This window comes from Neolamprologus multifasciatus, chromosome 20 (assembly GCF_963576455.1).
Source record: "Neolamprologus multifasciatus chromosome 20, fNeoMul1.2, whole genome shotgun sequence".
In the NCBI taxonomy this organism is placed as follows: Eukaryota; Metazoa; Chordata; class Actinopteri; order Cichliformes; family Cichlidae; genus Neolamprologus; species Neolamprologus multifasciatus.
In genome coordinates, this window is record NC_140458.1 from 23317035 (window position 1) to 23337188 (window position 20154).

General features: G+C 37.4%; 1 long non-coding RNA gene across 3 annotated transcripts; it reads left to right on the forward strand.

Moving 5' to 3' along the window:
* Positions 1 to 702: 702 nt before the first annotated feature.
* Positions 703 to 10533, forward strand: LOC146494955 (uncharacterized). Of its 3 annotated transcripts, none has more exons than XR_014871640.1 (5): positions 703 to 1281; positions 8763 to 8836; positions 9044 to 9382; positions 9469 to 9563; positions 10161 to 10533. It is a non-coding gene; the product is annotated as an uncharacterized LOC146494955 (long non-coding RNA). The 3 variants fall into 3 exon arrangements; XR_014871641.1 differs by lacking the exon at positions 703 to 1281 and having other exon boundaries at positions 8074 to 8836; positions 9044 to 9162; positions 9255 to 9382; XR_014871639.1 differs by lacking the exon at positions 703 to 1281 and having other exon boundaries at positions 8074 to 8836.
* Positions 10534 to 20154: the final 9621 nt, after the last annotated feature.

The following is a 20154-nucleotide window of genomic DNA, read 5'->3' on the forward strand; positions in this document are numbered from 1 at the left end:
CCTCTGATACAGGACCTAGTCCTTTCTCATTTACAAATATTGGATGCTCAGTTCCTGCTTCACTTTGACAACACTCCAGCAGCTGATTGTGGTTTACAAGAGACTTGCACACATTCTTAAAGTTTAATTTGGCTGACCATTGTTTTTTTTTAAAAACTGCGTTTAGACTCTATTTCATACACGTATGACAAATTACAGGTCCCAGGGCAATAATCTGAGAGGGAAGATGCAGCATGTAATCTTCTATCATTTTTTTAATTTGGACACAGTTTGTAAAGACACAACTGGGGCAAAAAGTATTTTAACAATTTCAATTAAATCCAAAATAAATTTGATAAAAGAATGGCAAAATCTTGATCAATATAAGCATTTGTCCATGCTAAAGTAGCATTAAATTTTTTTTTATGAATTATAGAACATTTTTTGAGACATTTTATTAAATTCGATGAATTTATATTCCAAAATCTCTTTTTCCCAAAGTCTGTTTTTGTTTCATAATGGGGTTTTTCATAATGGTCTATTTATTTGAGGTCATTTAACAACTGAATTTCTTATTCAGGCAATCAGGGTGGGACCTGAACGCTCATTGGCTGCTGCTTGAACAGGTGCTTAAAATTAAAGTGTCTCAAAATGTTTCTATTATTACAAAAAAGAATCGTAGTGAAATAAATATTTAATAAAATATTATAAAAATACACAATGTAAAATAAAAATTTAATGACACGTTTTAACACTTTGGTGTTCCATAGTCTAGTTCATATTAAAAAGTTAAATAATGTATTAGCACTAGATTAGGTTCCTGTATTCCTCGGTACAACCATCCCACATATCACACAAAAGTCTGGACTACTGCTATGAACTGTATTAATATGGCTCAAAAGAGACTTTACTGTTAAGGCAACAAAAACAAAACAAATCCCACACCTCCAACACGCCATCTTGTTTGGGGAAAAGACCTGAAAGAAGTTCTTGGCGGGCAGAGTAGTAGAGGTCAATACCAAGTTTGAAGGGGTAGTTTATACCAAGTCTGCATTTAACTTGTGTAGTAATGTAATTGTAAAGACGACTACAACAGTCATAGTAATTGATGGGTTATTTGTTAAAATTAGTTTTTCGAATGCAGGTTCATTATGCATGTTATGTTCACGTTTTACAAGCTTTACACAGACGAAAATGTGTAACACTACCTCCCCCCTGGCTGCCCTCAAGTGGCTCTGTCCATTATCTCACTGTTTGAATCGGAGGACAAGAGGGAGCAGGTTCGGACTGGATTCTGTTGAGGTAATTAACTTTTGCTTACAAACATTTCGGGTTCTTTTAGCTTTGACTTACTGTAGTAACATCAGTCGTGGTCAAATATTAAGTTTTACCGAGGCAGTATTATCAGTTCACTACCAATGGGTAGTTAGCCAAAACTGCCAGCCAGCTAGCTAGCTTAGTTCATTCAGTATGCTGAATTGTTAGCATGCAGTGATAGTTTAAAATTATTAATGGTGCTAGTTGGGTAAATTTAGTTTCGTGTTCAATATACTTAACATAGCTATATGACAAAAGAACTACAGTTGATATCTGCCTTTGCAAAAGTCCGTTTTGTGTTTCCCACCCACGGAAAATAAAAAGCTGCAGTGTAGTTTTTTTTCCTTCTTAAGCCGTGTGCTACGGTGGCCCTGAGAGGCCAAACGGACTGCAACTTCAGAAAACACTTGCAAAAAGAAAAATGCTGCAAAAAGAAAAACACTTGCAAAAAGAAAAACACTTGCAAAAAGAAAAACACTTGCAAAAAGAAAAACGCTGCAAAAAGAAAAAACACTTGCAAAAAGAAAAGCGCTGCAAAAAGAAAAACACTTGCAAAAAGAAAAATGCTGCAAAAAGAAAAACACTTGCAAAAAGAAAAGCGCTGCAAAAAGAAAAACACTTGCAAAAAGAAAAGCGCTGCAAAAAGAAAAACACTTGCAAAAAGAAAAATGCTGCAAAAAGAAAAACACTTGCAAAAAGAAAAACACTTGCAAAAAGAAAAATGCTGCAAAAAGAAAAACACATGCAAAAAGAAAAGCGCTGCAAAAAGAAAAACACTTGCAAAAAGAAAAGCGCTGCAAAAAGAAAAGCGCTGCAAAAAGAAAAGCGCTGCAAAAGCACACACAACACAACGGAAATAGGAAAAAACACTACGGAAATGTTTCTGGGGAGACAATAACCGGACGGACCAGTTGACCAAAACATGCTAACAAGTGCACTGGGACTGGGAGACACTTCAACGAAGTGGAAGCGGAGCGGAGCGGAGCGGCCAAAGAGTAAACTTTCAAAAGTAAGTTCTGAATATTATGTCACTTATTTATGTGCAAATGTTTAATAACGAGGAACATTAAAACATTACTGTTGGCCACATGCCGGCAAAGTTATGTGACATTAGCGATGTTTGTACTTTCAGCGTTTACTTTGTTTTAAAGTCTTTACTTTATACGCCGTTAGATAGTCGACCTTAATCTTACAGAGAATGTGATGATTTTGTGGATAATTAAAGTCAGTCATATATCCACAAACACAACAGGCTGAAAGTCAGTGATGCTGCTCGGTTTGCAGTCCTGAATATCACGGCACAAGCAGGATTCACTGCACTGTTAATGTTAACTATGTTATATTGCTGCCTCTGTTCGGTGGTGTTGAGCCAAACGGACTTTAACGTGTGTTTGAACGAGCTGACGGTTCACTCACTGTAGCGACTTCCACAGTCGCTAGAGCCCGGGGATGGAGCCCGCCTATTTGCCTGACGCGCTGTCAACTTTAGCAATAATGCGAGAGGTGGAATTGTTTGCTTGTTTATTAAAGTGTTTACAGAGTAATGTCATCTCGAGATTTGGACTCTTACAACGTCACAGGCTCTAATGTAACAAGACGAAACATGTTGTGCAGCGGTCAACAAAAACTACGGCTACCCAGCCCTCCTCTCTGTCAAAATCAAAACCAGTGAATGACAGACTGACAACGCCCTCTTAATGTCACCGCTAGCACCCACGTGACTCCCATTACACATCACCATAGCAACCAAACAAATGAAAACCCAGTGATCATCAAAAAATTCAATACATTTAATTGTGGTTCCTACACTCATTAAGCTGAAAGAAAGATGCTTTAATCACAGCAGTCACACATGTGTCCACTGTACCAGCTGGGAACTCTTCTTGTTTAGCACTCGTAATAACACTAAATCCTTCTGTTTGTAGCAGTGTATACACCTGAGACTGTCACCTGTATGTCTGTCCTGCACTCTCTCTCTGTTTCTTTCTCTCTGATTGTGGAATAAAAGTATGAACATGTATTTATAAGTTACACTTGTGTTTGAATCCTGCAGCTTATCACACATTTGATTTCCATGTGTGACGACTGCAAGTGTCCAGAGTGAGGACAGACTGAGGGACCCACTGCTGCACATCATCTGTGAGGCTTTGCATCCCCAATGATCCAGCAGGACAAACTCAGCAGTGTGTGAGGAAGAGGAGGAGGAAGAGCCAGCAGCAGCTGACAGATGGAGAGAATAGACAGACTGTTCCCTGTTTGTGAATGTCTGTTAGGAAAGTTTAGAATAACTAATTGTCTGTCCTGAATCAGTCTTATTAGGTAATGTTCAAATAATTTTATCATCCCAGTGTTTGCAGTGTGGGAGAAAGTACTCAGGGCCTTCAAGTTACACACTATGAAAGGGAGCAACAAGTTTAATGTTCAGAAACCTAAAGTATGTATCAGCAGCAGAATGGAGCTAAAAATAATTGTTTGTTTCAGTTCTATGAAGCTTTGAGTATTTTGGATCAGTAGTACTGCTGTGTTTGTTGCATCATATTGCTGTAATTGTTTATATGCTTTATATATTCTGAGGTAAGTTGATCTATAGTGTTACATCATATTCTATAAGGATGTTATGTGTTTGTAGACTTTCTGCCCAGTTTGACCCATTTAGCAGAAGTCAGCCTTTTTAAGGCTCTGATATCTATTCTGTATGACTTAAAGCAGTTATGACATGGTCTGATTTTCTCACCCAATAAAGGAATATTTCATATATCAGTCTACTCTTCATTCTATCAGAAACAGTTATCACAGCTCGTACATTTGCTTCTTCTACACATATATGTAAGCATTGAGCCAAATTTAGTAATGCCAACATATTAAAAGAACAATATTTGTCTCTTATATATAATACATCTATATATACACTGTCACAGATACTTGAGTGTCTTTAAGGGAAGATTTAAGGTCATAGGAAATATAAATAAATGCAACTTGAATCTTTACTGAAGCTCAGTGTTTGACACAGAGTTCACTCACATGTGCTGTACCAGTGTACCTGCACATGTGATGTGACAATAGAAGTGATTTGATTTGAGAGTTCAAGCTCACTGCTGTAATAACTTATAATGATTAATATAATAACTATAATATTGGCCATCTCATATTTACACTGACTTTAGTCTCATGAACAACATTAGCTAATTGTTATTTACTAGCTAATCTTATATGACTGTTCAGTACAGATATGAAGCCCAACAATCATGTTTTACAGTCCTGTGGTCTCAGCCTCAGATACTTATTAAATCACACAAAGCTCGTGTAGAAACAAACAAACGAACAAAATATGTTCTCCTTCATTTCTGTCAAACAAAGCTGTATGAAACGTTTTCAGCTGTTAGTATCATGGTTGCTAGGCAACCATGATACTAAGAGCTGGAAACGTTTACATCATGCATACATCATGGTTGCTAGGCAACCTGGGCAGCGCGACGGAAGCTAGACCGTCACCTTTCAGACCCTGAATTGGGAAACAGTCCCTGAATTGCTGTATCCCAATTCAGGGTCTGCAGCCTTAAAGTACGCAGCCTCAACGGTCCTCAAGGGCCGCGTACTCAAAGACCGCTAAGGCCGGAAGTGTGAGGCTTGTGAAATGGGACGGTCTAGCCTCCGTCGCGCTGCCCAGGTTGCCTAGCAACCATGATACTAACAGCTGGAAACATATTTTGTTTGTTTGTTTGTTTCTACACGAGCTCTGTGTGATTTGATAAGTATCTGAGGCTGAGACCACAGGACTGTAAAACATGATTGTTGGGCTTCATATCTGTACTGAACAGTCATTTAAGATTAGCTAGTAAATAACAAATAGTTAATGTTGTTCATGAGACTAAAGTCAGTGTAAATATGAGATGGCCGATATTATAGTTATTATATTAATCATTATAAGTTATTACAGCAGTGAGCTTGAACTCTCAAATCAAATCACTTCTATTGTCACATCACATGTGCAGGTACACTGGTACAGCACATGTGAGTGAACTCTGTGTCAAACACTGAGCTTCAGTAAAGATTCAAGTTGCATTTATTTATATTTCCTATGACCTTAAATCTTCCCTTAAAGACACTCAAGTATCTGTGACAGTGTATATATAGATGTATTATATATAAGAGACAAATATTGTTCTTTTAATATGTTGGCATTACTAAATTTGGCTCAATGCTTACATATATGTGTGGAAGAAGCAAATTTAGGAGCTGTGATAACTGTTTCTGATAGAATGAAGAGTAGACTGATATATGAAATATTCCTTTATTGGGTGAGAAAATCAGACCATGTCATAACTGCTTTAAGTCATACAGAATAGATATCAGAGCCTTAAACAGGCTGACTTCTGCTATATGGGTCAAACTGGGCAGAAAGTCTACAAACACATAACATCCTTATAGAATATGATGTAACACTATAGATCAACTTACCTCAGAATATATAAAGCATATAAACAATTACAGCAATATGATGCAACAAACACAGCAGTACTACTGATCCAAAATACTCAAAGCTTCATAGAACTGAAACAAACAATTATTTTTAGCTCCATTCTGCTGCTGATACATACTTTAGGTTTCTGAACATTAAACTTGTTGCTCCCTTTCATAGTGTGTAACTTGAAGGCCCTGAGTACTTTCTCCCACACTGCAAACACTGGGATGATAACATTATTTGAACATTACCTAATAAGACTGATTCAGGACAGACAATTAGTTATTCTAAACTTTCCTAGCAGTCCTTCACAAACAGGGAACAGTCTGTCTATTCTCTCCATCTGTCAGCTGCTGCTGGCTCTTCCTCCTCCTCTTCCTCACACACTGCTGAGTTTCTCCTGCTGGATCATTGGGGATGCAAAGCCTCACAGATGATGTGCAGCAGTGGGTCCCTCAGTCTGTCCTCACACTGGACACTTGCAGTCGTCACACATGGAAATCAAATGTGTGATAAGCTGCAGGATTCAAACACAAGTGTAACTTATAAATACATGTTCATACTTTTATTCCACAATCAGAGAGAAAGAAACAGAGAGAGAGTGCAGGACAGACACACAGGTGACAGTCTCAGGTGTATACACTGCTACAAACAGAAGGATTTAGTGTTATTACGAGTGCTAAACAAGAAGAGTTCCCAGCTGGTACAGTGGACACATGTGTGACTGCTGTGATTAAAGCATCTTTCTTTCAGCTTAATGAGTGTAGGAACCATAATTAAATGTATTGAATTTTTTGATGATCACTGGGTTTTCATTTGTTTGGTTGCTATGGTGATGTGTAATGGGAGTCACGTGGGTGCTAGCGGTGACATTAAGAGGGCGTTGTCAGTCTGTCATTCACTGGTTTTGATTTTGACAGAGAGGAGGGCTGGGTAGCCGTAGTTTTTGTTGACCGCTGCACAACATGTTTCGTCTTGTTACATTAGAGCCTTTGACGTTATAAGAGTCCAAATCTCGAGATGACATTACTCTGTAAACACTTTAATAAACAAGCAAACAATTCCACCTCTCGCATTATTGCTAAAGTTGACAGCGCGTCAGGCAAATAGGCGGGCTCCATCCCCGGGCTCTAGCGACTGTGGAAGTCGCTACAGTGAGTGAACCGTCAGCTCGTTCAAACACACGTTAAAGTCCGTTTGGCTCAACACCACCGAACAGAGGCAGCAATATAACATAGTTAACATTAACAGTGCAGTGAATCCTGCTTGTGCCGTGATATTCAGGACTGCAAACCGAGCAGCATCACTGACTTTCAGCCTGTTGTGTTTGTGGATATATGACTGACTTTAATTATCCACAAAATCATCACATTCTCTGTAAGATTAAGGTCGACTATCTAACGGCGTATAAAGTAAAGACTTTAAAACAAAGTAAACGCTGAAAGTACAAACATCGCTAATGTCACATAACTTTGCAGGCATGTGGCCAACAGTAATGTTTTAATGTTCCTCGTTATTAAACATTTGCACATAAATAAGTGACATAATATTCAGAACTTACTTTTGAAAGTTTACTCTTTGGCCGCTCCGCTCCGCTTCCACTTCGTTGAAGTGTCTCCCAGTCCCAGTGCACTTGTTAGCATGTTTTGGTCAACTGGTCCATCCGGTTATTGTCTCCCCAGAAACATTTCCGTTGTGTTTTTTCCTATTTCCGTTGTGTTGTGTGTGCTTTTGCAGCGCTTTTCTTTTTGCAGCGCTTTTCTTTTTGCAGCGCTTTTCTTTTTGCAAGTGTTTTTCTTTTTGCAGCGCTTTTCTTTTTGCAAGTGTTTTTCTTTTTGCAGCCCTTTTCTTTTTGCAAGTGTTTTTCTTTTTGCAGCCCTTTTCTTTTTGCAAGTGTTTTTCTTTTTGCAGCGCTTTTCTTTTTGCAAGTGTTTTTCTTTTTGCAGCATTTTTCTTTTTGCAAGTGTTTTTTCTTTTTGCAGCATTTTTCTTTTTGCAAGTGTTTTTCTTTTTGCAAGTGTTTTTCTTTTTGCAAGTGTTTTTCTTTTTGCAGCATTTTTCTTTTTGCAAGTGTTTTTTCTTTTTGCAGCATTTTTCTTTTTGCAAGTGTTTTTCTTTTTGCAGGTGTTTTTCTTTTTGCAGCATTTTTCTTTTTGCAGCATTTTTCTTTTTGCAAGTGTTTTCTGAAGTTGCAGTCCGTTTGGCCTCTCAGGACACCGTAGTGTGCTCTCTGTCTGCACTGTGCTTGGTGTGTTTGTGTGTGCAACTTGGGAGGACCGATAGTGGTTTGAGACAAATCTTACAATCGTGCTCATAACTTTACAATGCTGTTTTTTGTTATGGAAAAAGACAGGGGTGTTGGACAGATCTATATTTAACTTAAATGAGGATTTACTTAAGTCATCAAGAGTTAACTGTTTTATGACCAAAATTACATTTAACCAACATGAGTTTATTCAAATTTTATTATTTTACTATTTTTTGCAAGTCCAGTTTGGGTAATGAAATTAAAGATAACACAAGGGAATAAAATAATGCACATTTATGAAAGACATCCTTACCTATAGATTTACTTTAAGCCTCATTTCCGACAGATTATGATTAATCATATAAACTTGTAAGTTGGAGAAGATGTGAACTTGCTTCCAATTATTTATGTTGTAAACTATTAATATCAATCAGGTCACTTTAACCTTGCTGAACCGAGGTAACATTTTTTCTTATGGATGAAGTGGCCTAATCTGAGCTGTGGTCATTTGTTGAATGATTTGACAAGCAGTTGGGCACTATTAGTTTTAGTTTGAAAACTAGTTTGGAATAGCCTTGTCATAAATTTTAAGTGAGCAATTTTATAAGACTTAACCATTGAATTAACACAGGCTCTACTTGGTCTGTCTTTTGCACCTTATCCATGTGTCTGATTGCATAGACTTTGGATCCATGGCAGGTGGTGTCTTGCCTCAGTTTTTCTTTTTGACCCAAACATATGTTTTTCTTTCCTCAGGGAAAAGTTCTGACAAAAGCTACACCAGTAAATCATGGAGGGTTTGGATGATTGCAGCCTTTCGGTTCTAAATGGTAGGCCAAGCATATGCATATTTATGAAAATTAATGTCTAAATGAATTTTGTGTTGCACACACTGACAGTGATCGTACATAGAATCAGTTTTATGTTGTCAGATCAATAAAATATTTAAATTACATTTAATTGTATTTGACAAAATGACAATTTGGAATTGTTGTACAACTTTTACATTTCTGAAAGTTACTGACTTTTATATACAGCTGCAGACATAGATGAGGTCTTGCTCCACACCCTCAGTAGGGACGATTTAAGGGACCTGCTTCCAGGGCCTGAAAATGTTATGAGGAGGAAACAGTTGTGGGCTCAAGTTCACAAAGAGGCAAGTTTTGCCGCTTTTGATTTAAAAACACTTAGCACGACACATTTTGTTTAGGACTCCTGTAATATAACTATTTTCGTTTTCTTATTTAGGATGAGACTAAAGAAAAGGCGTCTCATGGACATCTCACCATGTGACCAGGGAGAAGATTATGATGCAGATTCAAGTGGTGGATCAAACATGCTTTTGCCACCAAGGAGCAGTTCTGGTGACAACAGTTGTAAGTGAAAGATTACAATTATGGCAACAATATTGAATATTGAACTGAAATTTGATTTAGTTCTTTCTTTCCTGTTCTGTTCATAGCCCTGTTCAGGACACTACCAACTTTCTTCCCATCACAAGTTGCACCACCCAAGAAGATGGGACATGCCAGTGAAGCACTGATTGATGTCCTTCAGGTCTGTGTTTCTTCATATTTGTTATCAAATAATGCCCGTAAAGCCTTCACTTTAACAGTTTATTTGGCATATGGCCTTTTTATCCATGCCAAGTCCTCCAACAATGTAGTTTATATTTGGAAAAGGTGTGCAGAAATCTGAAATGGCACAAACACTGAGATAAAAAAAAATTCAATAAAAATAATAAAGAAAATCATAAAGAAATTAAAAACAAAATGGAAATAATTACATATTTAACTATCACAGGTGCAGTATCTTTGTCATTTCCTAAAGTGTGTAAAGACATAATCCTAACGGTGATGAGGCAGAATTTATTACATTTTTCAATGGCATGAATATATATATTTTTTTTTTCTTTTTTTTTTCTATACAGTATTTGTCAATCTAAAGAAAAATAACATTAATATGGTCTATAGCGCATCTGATCTATGGTTGTCATCATTCATGTATCACCCGAAGGGTGCACCCCAAAGGGATCAATAAAGTGAAGTCCAAGTCTAATACATACTTGTGGTTAAGTATTTGAACTACCCTGATAGCTTTGGAGTTTCTCCGTACATTGTACAATTTTTGTCTTTGTTTTTCTTTTGCCAACAGAAGATCCAGCGTCAGCCCCGTTCTGCTCTTTGAAGGGTCCCGTTGTCTTATTGCAGTTGGAACCACTCTCATCACCACATTTGACCACAGATGACCTTGGAGAAGGTTTGCTGTATCTTATGGCATACTACTACACCCTGCATCTCACCTATCCTAAATGTGTGGCAACACTTCTGTCTGTCATTTAGACTGAAGTGTTAAAGGACAAAATCCATGAGCAAGACACCACAGGCTCATACAAAAAAGTCATGGCAGGCTGTAGGAATGTTTATTGAAACGTAGAGCTGTTTGAGCAAGATGTAACTTAGGTCTGTGTTGGAAGGTTTGGGCCTGATAGCTTTGAAGTTGCAATTTACACTTGAATTCTTTTTTTTTATTCTTATTAATGTAATACAAAGTACTTTTTTCTTTAAACACATCTGTTCTGCAAATTGTGTTTAAAATTGCAAATGCTCTTTTTATTACATTTTATATGTTGAGTAGCTAACTGGTTTAGCACTTCTAAAAGGAACACAAAATAACAATGTTACACTTACAATGTGTCTTTAAATTTTTGTGTACTATGATTCACTGAAATGGAGAGTTTGGAGAGTTTGTTTCCAATAAAGGTCATGTACACAGTATACTTTGCCTGCTTTAATTTGGCTTTATCTTTCTTATTTTGAGAATTCTTATCAAGTGTAATTATCTTACTGCACTGGCAGATTATTTCACTGAATTTAAGAAGATTTAGACTACAATCTATTATTTTTAACTTATTTTAAGATCTTTAAAATGATTTAATGTACTAGTTTTTAGATTATTTGCCTGATTTGTTCCTTAGAATAAGTGTTTTATGCCTATTTTCAGATTTAATTTCTTCAACATTTTGCTTAGAACAAGTGGTTAAATCTTATTTTAGGTTTCAATTGCCATGATTGGTTGCTTGGAATAAGTGTGTAAGGCTTATTTTAAGATTTAACTATCTAATTGTTCCCTAGAATAAGTGGTTAAAGCTTATTTTAAGTTTCAATGTTCTGATTTGTTGCCTGGAATAAGTGTAAAATACTTATTTTTAGCTTTATTTAAATCTGGATATTGTTCTTATTTCAAGAAATCTTAATAAGAAAAAAACACTTACCCCACTGGCAGATAATTTTACTTGTTTTAAGCAAAACTTCACCAAAAATAAGTGTATTTATCTAGTATTAAGGAGGTGGGTTTTTGCAGTGTAGCATGCGTGCTTGTTGTTTTTGTCTGCTTCCACTTGTCTTTGCACTAGGATGATGTCGGCGTAAATGTGCAGTTATATTCGTTGTGTTCCCACTAGTGCTGTCAGCGTTAATCTGAAATGAGGTTAACGCCACAACACGGCAAATCTCCGTTACTGAGCTACTGAGCTTACTCCGTTACTGAGCTTGCCCCGTGCGTGGGGCTGGACGGCCAATACGTTAACGAGCTAACTGCGCTAACACACTAGTTCCCACCCATGTAATTGAGCATTGCTGGCACATCCAACATACTGTTTTACTTTAGTCCATGACGTGCTTACCTTCAGGGTCATACGTCACATGAAAACCAAAATAGTTCCAAACGCCAAATCTGAATGAGGGTGGGGGAGGTTCAATTTGACATGTTGCAAGGAGAGCTTAACTTCTGTCTCGCTAGCTTGCCCTGCGCTCAATGAATCTGTGTTTGACTACTCCGCCTAGGCTGCACTGTCGAGCGCAGATCCACTGAGCGCTCAACACAGACAGCACCGTCAGAAGGAAAGTTGCTAAAATAAATTAAAAATGCTGTATTGTTCGATACATATGCGTACCGAACCGAAAGCACTGTATCGAACGGTTCAATATCGATACGAGTATTGTTGCACCCCTAATATATATATATATATATATATATATATATATATATATATATATATATATATATATATATATACATATATATATGTATATATATATGTATGTAACTAGCGTAACTAGCATATATATATACACATATATATATATATATATATATATATACACATACATATATATATGTATATATATATATATATCTATATATACATATATACATATATACATATACATATATATATATGCTAGTTACGATAGTTACACTTTTCTACTCTTTAACCTCTTTGTTAAAACCCTGCACTAAAAAGCAAATTTGCCTCTTTCTTCTTGGTATTTTGAATTTCTTTAGAAGCAGAGAGCCTAGAAAAAGACATGAAGCACAGGCTATGAGAAAGAGAAGTATGACAAGCAATAGCAAGCCTCAGCAAGCCCTGAGGCAAAGGGCCAAACCATCCATAACACACACTTTATGTTAATGCAGTATGTACCCTAAACCAAAGGTCACCAGACAACTCAGCATCTCTGTCAAAAAGTCAAAATATTCTTTTTGGTTTTAAGCTGTTTTCTCTTTGGCTGGCATTTCATCCTCCAGAGTAAAATACATTACAAATTCTATAAATAATCCATTACTTTTACTCAAACACTGAGGGGATATTTGTGAAAAATGTGTATTCACTTATCTTTTCAGATGTCAGATCCTTTAAAAAGTGTTCTATAAGAAAGACAGCGTAATCCATTCCTGCTATACTAGCTTCAAGAAAGAAAAGGCTGTGGTGGCTGGTAGTCTGGCAGTCTTTAGTAAGTCTTTGCAATAGTTGTGTACACTGAAGATTTCATCACTCTTCCTTTTAGCTATGATTTTTTACAAAACACTAAAAGAATGGTGTCTAGGGAATCTTGTCTGGTACAAGGCTCATATGAAACTAACAGCTCATAAATGTTGGCCATGCTAGGCCAGCAGAAGCCTCAAAGCTGATCTGCAAAATTTATATTAAAATTCCCCAATGTATACAAGCTAAAGCAGAGCAAACAAAGACAGATTCTTCAAAATTACTTCACAATCCATGTGGCAGGCTTAACAGCTGGGGAAAACAAATAGCTGAAATTTTCAGCTTCACTTTAATCTCACTATTGCTGTGAGTTTAGGTGAGTAAGACACTCGGGCTTTCCTCCATGGCTGTCAACCTATTTTAGAAGGAAGCACGTAACTTATATCTAAGTTGCCAGGAAGTTGTCTTTTGGTTGGAAGTAATGGTGCCACCAACTTCCCTTCACCAGCTGTTAGCTATCATTTACTTTCTATGGGCTCTGATCGCAACATTACTGTGGCTGAGTTAGTACACAGCTTAAAGAACAGTATGGCGCCATGTGGGACACCAAATTCAGAGCACAGTGTATTGATTATCAGGATGGGTTCCATGTTACACTAAACATTTTGTTGTGTCTAAAATAAGAAAAAAAAAGAAGTCCAAATAAATACTTAATCAAACTCTTTCTATAACTACAAGGGCAGCAAAACATGACCGCATGGAAGGTTGATTACAGGGTTATTCATGTTGTGCATGTGACAGTAAGTGAATGTGATACCTACAAACAAACCATAAATAGAAGACAATGACGGCACAAGGTTCCTCAAACAAAACATTTTCTGCACCATAGTGACATTTAATGCACTAGTTTGCATTGTTTTAGTGCAGTGTTTTGCATTGGTTATAAGTGGAAGTTACTAGACGCTTTGAATGGCAAGATTTCTGCTTATGTTCAAAGCTTTTGGCATATCTGTGTTTTGGGATGTTCTTTTCTTAGATATAGTTGGGCTCACTTCAATGAATAGCTTGGACTCTAGAACCAGTCTCCTGGAAAAGGCCAGGACTCTATTCTAGTCTGGAATTGCCCCTCGTGACAGGCAGCAGGCTAAGGTGGGTATCTGAGCATCCCCTCAGCTTGCTGCCTGTGCTTTTTTCCCTGTGGATGAAAGTGTTGGTTCCCTGTGCTTTCGGGTTGGGGAATGGGTCCTGATTGTCATCTGCGCTTACTCAATGAACAACAGTTCAGAGTAACCGGCCTTCTTTGAGTCCCTGGGTGGGGTGCTCGAAGGTGCTCCACCTGAAGACTCTGTTATCCTACTGGGAGACTTCAACACTCATGTCAACAACAACGAGGTGGCGTGGCGTGATTGTATGGCTGATCTGAACCCAAGTGGAGTTTTGTTACTGATGTCCATAACCCGTCCATAACCTGTCCATAACTGATTTTGTAATCTAATCATGAGATCTGCAGCTTTATGTTCTGAACACTGGGATGAAGAGAGGGTTGAGCTGCCCGCTGACCAATGCCTGGATTAGGTGGCGGAAGAGGATGCTGGATAGACCTGGGGCACCTAAACGTATAGTGAGGGTGTGCTGGAAACACCTGGCAGAGGCCCCAGTCTTTCTTGGAGATCTTCAACTCCCACCTCTGACAGAGCTTCAACAGCATTCCGTGGGAGGCTGGGAAACTCAACTCCGGCTGGACTATGTTCAGCACCAGCATACCTGATTTAAAGCAGTCGTACTCACTGTTTACACCTATTTAGGTCTCATACACCCACTTACACCATCACACGCACCCAACAGGCCACCATTAAAGTGGGGAGTTCTTCCTATATCCCTGTTTTCTGCACCCTGTCCAGGGCGGAGTTCGGCTGATGGGGGTGCCAGTGTCATTCGAGTGTCTTGAGCATGTAACAAAAGCTCTTATTTTCCACAATGCTGTATAGACACAGGTTGTTGCACAATAATTAGGCAATGAATTGTGCCATATTTTTTTTTGTAACTCACTCTGAGTTGGGTGGTATCTGTCCTTGTCCATGTCCTTCTGAAAGTGCTGGAACTAAGTTGTAACTATGTTTAAGGATATAATGCAGCCACTGTTATTATCAGAGGGTGGCTGTAGCTCTGGTGCAGGTCATTTAATCTATATACTCTATCACCAGAAGGTTGGTGGTTCCCTGATGCTACAGCATCCAGTCTGCATGCATAAGTAGTCATCTTTCCTTGAGAAAGATACTGAACCCCAAGTTGCTCTCACACAGTCATTGGGGCATCACTGTGTGTGAATGTTAGATAGAAAGCATGAAGGATGGAAGAAAAAAGTGCCTTTAGGAATGGGCGGGAATCTGTGAATAAGGCATGTTGAATAAGCTCGAGTAGAGTAGAATCAGTCCATTTACCACTCTTCAATGCTGACAAAGTACTGAGCAGGTACCTAAAACTCTACTCCCACAGACTTGATTACCTTGTTCACTCCCTGTGTTGTTATACCACTCTACATGTCTCTTGTCCTGTCTTCCTCCCATCACCCCCAGCTGGCCCTGGCAAATGGCTGCTCCTCCCTGAGCCTAGTTCTTCTGAGGTTTCTTTCAGTTAAAAAAGAGTTTTCACTGTCACAAAGTTCTTGCTCATGAAAGGATCATCTGATTATTGGGGTTTTCTCTGTATTATTGTAGGTTAATTGAATTGCTTTCTGATGTCTGTCTATTTTTACTTCCACCTTGGTTTTATCAACTTTTTTCCTCATGCTGATGCCGCCTCTGCTGTAAAAAAAAAAAAAAAAAAAAAAAACCTCCAAAAAGCTCAAAAGCATTTTCTCAGAACAGTTTATTTTGTTTTCCTACAAGTTTCATTTCTATTTGCATAATAATATAATATTAATAGTTGATGTCCCCATATGAATATAGTATTGCTGCACAAAATATGGATTTTTTTTGCCTCACCCATAGTACATAAACAGCCATATTCTTGCTTATTATTTGAAACATTCTTGTAACAACTATTTTAAATAATAACTATAATATAATAATAATAATTAAATAATATAGACACCCATTCCTCCCTGATTAAATCTTGATAAGATGAAGGCCTAACTAATCTATAGACTTCTCCTCATAGAAATTAAAAAAAGAAAGTCTGACAAGCCACACGTTTAAAATCACTAACTTGATTAAAACAACTGTAATGTGCAATCATACTGCATAATGCATAAACCTATAATTTATCACAGCAGACTGATTGACTTGTCATAGCTGGAAAAGCGCAGCTGTTACTAAACAGCATTAACATTTGCCATCAAAGTAGGCCATGACACTGAGCCAATATACACAATACCAGCATCTTAGATGAAATGAGCTAAATAGAATTCAACCGTCATTAATTTGATGAATTAACTGTGCACTTTTTCTACTGTTAAATCCAGAAAATGAGAAATAGGAATCATTTCACATTCCAAAAATACAATCCTATTTTCACACGCCATTACTATAGTTTATTGGAAAAGTCCAAATATACACAAATATAGAAATAATCTTTGTTACCATATCCTGGATCTCTACGTCTCAACACTTTAGAGAAAAGCCTAAACATGGCAGTCTGCACTTACTGTTTAACAGAGGAGACAGATACAACTGGACATCCTAAGCACCTGTACAGTTTCAGTACAGGTGCAGCTATTTGCTGTGTTCACATGAGCAAATAAAACCAGAGTGTAATGCTACAGATGGCCCCTAATCTCATGATTTGTCCATCAACAAGCACGGAAATATATGATTAACCTGATTCCTGATTTCTTAGTTTGTTTCATATTCTGCACTTTTAAATGCTTCAGATCATTGAACAAATTTTTAATGTCAGACAACAATGATATAAGTAAATACAAAATGCAGGTTTTTAAACGATTTATTAAGGGAAAAGGGTCACCTAAGTCTACATACACCTATGTGAAAAAGTAATTGCCCGCTAAACCTAATAAGAGGTTTTCCTGCCCTTGTCATCAAGAACTGCAATCACACATTTGCAATAACTTGCAGTGAGTCTTTCACATCACTCTGGAGGAATTTTGACCCACTATTCTTTGCAAAAATGTTTTAATTCAGACAAATTACAGGGGTTGAAGATCAAATTAAGGTCATGCCAAAGAATCTCAATCAGATTTAAGTCTGGAATCAGCCAATCTAAAATCCCCCTTTTGTTTTGTTTATTGTTCTTGCTGGTGTGTTTAGGATCATTGTCCTGCTGCATAACTCAAGCACACTTGAGCTTCAGGGCATGAATTGATGGCTGGAAATTCTCCTTCAGATTTTCTGGTAGAGAGCAGAATACATGGTTCCATCCAATCATCCAGGTCTTGAAGCATCAAGCAGCCCAGATCATCACCCTACCGCCACAATATTTGCTTGTTGGTATGATGTTCTATTCATGGACTGCTTTGTTAGTTTTGTCCTAATGAAATTGGAACATTTTCCCTTTTTTTGGCAAATGTGAGATGAGCCTTCCTGCTCTTTTTGGTCAGCAGTGGTTTTCTCCTTGTAACTAGATGCCATTTTTTCCCAGTTTCTGTCTCACTGTTGAATCATGAACTCTGACCTTAAATGAGCCAAGTTAGGCCAGCAGTTATTTAAATGATGTTCTGGGTTCTTTTGTGACTTCCTGGATGAGTTGTCAATGCTCTTCGAGTAAGTTTGGTAGGCCGACCACTCCTGGGAAGGTTCACCGGGAGTTTCAAGTTTTCTCTAGTTGTGGATAATGGCTCTAGTTTTGACTTTGTAGCCCTTTCCACACTGATAGATGTCAGTGACTTTGTTTCTCTGCTATTTTTTTTAATTTGTGGCATGATGTGTTGCTTTTTAAGATCTTTTAGCCTTCTTCATTTGGTCAGAGAGACTCTATTGAAGGGATTTCTTGATTCAGTAGGTATGGCCAGCGTGAGTATAGTTAAATTAAACTCAGTTTTAAAAAGAAAAAAGTTGGGGGTTTTTTTCATTAATAAATTAAATAATTACCCAACAACCTAAGAAAACAGGAAGGGGCCAAATAATTTCCATTGGTTTATTTATAAAATAACATAATAGCGCTAATGGATAACGTTAAAGTTTACTCAGCATGTTCAGGTCTAATACTCTTCCACTGTCATGTCATAGACATGACAAAACACTTTAGTTTTTCATCAGGTCAGAATTAAATTGGCAATAAATACCCTACTGCTGTAACTGATCAAGTCTGTAAACTGTACTCTATTAGCTGCAATTCCAGCAGTGTAAAAGCGACTTGGCTGCATTAGGTTCAAGCAGAAGGACATTTATAGATCTTCTGCATTGGCAAGTTAATATATAGAAATTCTAGGGAAAGAGCAACACCAAACAGCTGTTTTTCACTCTGTTTCTTCTGCAGCGAATGTATATAGGACAAAAAGCAAAAAGTGTGAATTTTAAAAAAAAAACACAGTGACACTTGCTAAATTGTAAACCACTCTTAACATAATCTGCTGGTGACTAAGATATGTGTTAAGCATAGGCCACCACAGTGGTTTTAAACAAGTGTAGCTCTGAAAAAGCATTCTACTCCATTTTTAAGCCAGCTAGTTACATAGCTATGTAGCAAGGCCAGGGAGGCAATAAACTTAAGCCAAGTTCAATTTCATATATCTTATTAGTTATTTTTAATACCCTAGAAGCTCAAAACACAAACTGTAAATTTATACATTTTAAAAATTTTGCATTAAATCTTTATCCAAATGAATAATTAACAATTTTTTTAACAACTGCTCCTATAGTAAAGCTGATTTAAGCTACACAGATTACACATTATCTAACCAGTATCCATTATATCAATTATGCATTACCATTTAAATAAATCCATCCAGGCGCTTCATATCTGGCACCTAATTCAAGGTTCACTCAGTTGTCTCCCACACGATGAGATTATTACATTAATTTAACAAAAATTATCTTTGGCAGCAAAGACCCGACCTTGCCACTCCCTACAGTGATAAACTAAGCTTGGCACAGGAGAGACTGGGGAGTGACAATAACAACTTTGACAAATTGCCTGACATATTTCAGGGGTTGAGGTGGAACATTTAAGATTAAATATTAAAAATAGAAGAAAGGAGCTAAAGGCTACAAACGGTGTCGTACTGCTTCGAATGTCCTTTAATTGTACAGCAGGTAAAGGTGCTGTCTAACAATAGCACGCTGAAGTATTTAAAGTGACATCAAAATAACGCCTGACTGGCCAAATTAGCCCTGATTCTCACCTGCCTCTTAAACTGTATTCTAATAGTGAAGAAGCACAGAAGTCTTAATGATATTGGGACTATTCAGTGGCCCTAAAGCCTGTATATCCAGTTATGTTGACTACAGTGGTGCATAAAACTTTGCAGCTGCTTGAGTCAATTCTCACCAGCCACGGCCTCAAACGTTTTTGATGAAATACATTTGAGGTGAAAGAAAATATTGGTGTCACCTTCTGTATCTCAGGGAGCATTATCCTCAGGCAAGACGATCTCGACAGAAACTTGAAAGAATACGGGGCACAGTAGAAGTTTCCACTGTTACATATTAATGCAAGCATTTGGGAGTACGGTATATGAGCTAAAACAAAGACAGGACTTCAATTTGCCGTTTGTTTGCTTTCCATACTTTCCATTTCTCAACTCCAAATTTAAGTTAGTTCAATTTAGTCCTTTATTATAAGCATGCACCATGAATATATGAGAGGATGAGAGGAGATAGATTAAACTATTCAGTAGTCAAAGCCACAGCTCAGTGTATAATTTAATGCAATTCATCTGTGTTATAATTTACAGCCTTTAAAAAGACCATGAATTTCAAACAACACAAAATAGCTTTAAGAAAAAGTACAAAATAAAACAATCATAAAAGACAGACCTTGTTAGGGTCTTTAGCTTTAACGAAGTCTGTTTGATAAATGAGTAGTGAAATGTCTATAAATGTAAAGAAAATAAGGCAAAAAGAAAAGAAAAAAGATTAAAGATTTTTTACTAAAGTTTCAGTTTCAGTTTGGCACTGTTTAATTAAATTGAACTGAATTGTATTTTCCAATATTGTCACAATTTCTTGTTGTCAGCAGTTTAGACATGCAACCCTCCCGTCTCTATTACCCAGGTAATATCATAAAACTACTAGCCCATACAGCTAAATTCCACCAAGCAAGGGCCAATGCACAACTTAACCACATCACGAACATTTAGGTATATGAGCAGCTCAGTCAACAGTAAAGCAGCAGAGGGTGAAAGGGGTTTACTTCTTCAGTACATTAGCAGTTGCGGAATTAATCACCTTTCATTCTGATGCTTGGTTTGAACTTCAGCAGGTT